The sequence below is a fragment of the Trachymyrmex cornetzi genome, unplaced genomic scaffold (genome assembly GCF_001594075.2).
Source record: "Trachymyrmex cornetzi isolate Tcor2-1 unplaced genomic scaffold, Tcor1.1 scaffold854, whole genome shotgun sequence".
NCBI lineage: Eukaryota > Metazoa > Arthropoda > Insecta > Hymenoptera > Formicidae > Trachymyrmex > Trachymyrmex cornetzi.
This window is the reverse complement of record NW_017300196.1, coordinates 140,017-142,420: the sequence shown is the minus strand read 5'-3', so window position 1 is coordinate 142,420 and position 2,404 is coordinate 140,017.

Genomic DNA, 2,404 nt, shown 5'->3' with positions numbered 1-2,404 from the left:
AGTGTGCAGTAACCATTAGATGTCGATGGTTGGGGCACATGAATCCAACTGCTCCAACCGCCATCTTACCGGGCTGCGTTCAGATACTACACTCGGGAGCACCCAAGCCACGAAGTAAAAGTAAGGAGACCGAACTCCAACTGGCCGATATAGCCCCATTCGATGTGCGTTAGAGGGAGGGAATCCGCTGGAAGGAACAGTTATTTTCAAGTCGCGTAATAGTGTAGTTTTCTATCTGTGTTGTGTCCGTGAGTGTATTGAGTGGTGTGCGTGTAAAGCAGCTGGAGTAGCTGTCATAGCATCGTTCGTATCATTTACTCCGAAATTATTTGAATTTTATGTCATTCGGGCATTGTTTCGTAGTGTCCTCTCGGAAAGTGGAAAGTACGTAATTGGGAACGAGCGAATAAGTCGAGAAGGTATAATGGAAAATATTAAAATATGAGCATGCTTTGTAGGCGTATCCTTTCATAACCTCAAAATATTCATTCGAATCCCTTTAAATTCAGTTAATTTTATATGAAAAATATAATAAATAGTAAACATTTGTATATTGTTATTTTAGATAGACTCCTTCGCAATGGAAATAAATTCGATAAACGAGGAACTCCGAAGGAATGAAATATTCGAATACTTACAAGAGAAGTTGAAATTAGTGAAGTTACCGTCAGGCAGATGGGGAGTTGGAAAGGGAAATGAAGAATTTTTCACTTTTATAAACGCCGAAGAAGATTTTAGTATTAAAAAGGTCATAACTGTATATCCAAGTTTACAAGTGGACATTTGTATTAATAGTACCATTTCACCATTATCAAAGTACATAACAGTCACTAATATCTGTGAATTAAGTGATATTTTAAATACGGTGGATGCAATGTAGGCATACGAATTGAACAACACTAGTCTGGCAACATTCCTCAAGGACAAGGTATACAAAAGAGAAAGTATAGGAAGAACGATGAAAATTGTTGGAAATATCGTGTTCAAATTCAAGTAGAAGACGATGAGAAATTCATTGGAATTTCTATAACTCATGTGCTTTTATATTCACCTTTTCAAGGTACACAATGTATTTACAGGTTATCGATGAAGAAAGTGAAATTTATTTTTATACATCAAATTTGTTTGTACATCGATAATATTAACTAATTGTGATTTGTTATTTAATTTTGATTTTACAATCTTTTGTATACATGAACCATTTCGTGTCACAGTTACTGTTGGGCCACCAATAACATTGAATACATCTTCCTTAATGACATCTTCATTTTTAAAATGTAATTCACAAATGTAGGAGTCCTTGGTAAATTCTTTGGTGCCTTTGTCTGCTATTCCATTCTTCTTCCAAACATCAAACATTTCGTCCTGTAAATTACAAAAACCATTAATTATGTTTTGTTAATATATTAATTTCAGTTTTACTGCAACTTTGAATCAGGCCAGATTTAATTTCAATTATTATTATTAATTACCAGTAATTCATTTTTCAATTTATAACTTTCTCGATATGAATTAAAAGATAAGCGAGGGTTATGTATAATGACAGGTTTCCTAACCTGATGTCGATCGATGAAACATTGGTTATAATTGAACCCACTTTAAAAGTGGTAATTTTACTGTTCGAAAAAACTTACAATTTAAAACGTGAAAAATTTACCACTTTAAGAGTCCGTAATTTTCAAGCTCATGCAACGTAAAATTACACAATTTTTTTCTACAGTGCATAATATAATCGAAAAGGTTCTAAATGATTGTGCTGTTGTCGTACAATAATGAATTTTTAATCAACTCATTATTGTACGTCAACAGCACAAACATTTAGAACCTTTTCGATTATATTATGCACTGTAGAAAAAAAATTGTGTAATTTTACGTTGCATGAGCTTGAAAATTTTGAATCTTTTAATCAGATTCAAAAATACAATTTATATGCGTATATATGCAGCAAAAAGTGCTATTAAATAAGCATCGTTGTATATAAGAAAAGTTGTATAAATATAGTCATTATGCATAAGACTAGTCAACTTTGTTCTCATCAAATAATATTTTATTTTACATATTTAGTAGAACGAATATTTGCAAAAACAATACATAATAAAATATCTACAATTTCTACAACCTTACAATGTGCGTTAATATAATCACCAACATACAAAGTAAACAAATAATGATTTACATTACACAATAACAATGAAATAAGTAATAAATGATCAGTATACGAAGTATATGATCTCCGTAATTTCTGTAGAGGAGAAAAATATAAGACGTTCGTTTTGTCTGTACATATTTGCAACATCTAACACTTTGTAATTACGATGTTAGAGTGAAATATATTTACTTTAACTATTTTTATTCTTACCGTAAATGGTCGGAACCGGCTTATTTTTTCTCCTGCTGCATTTTT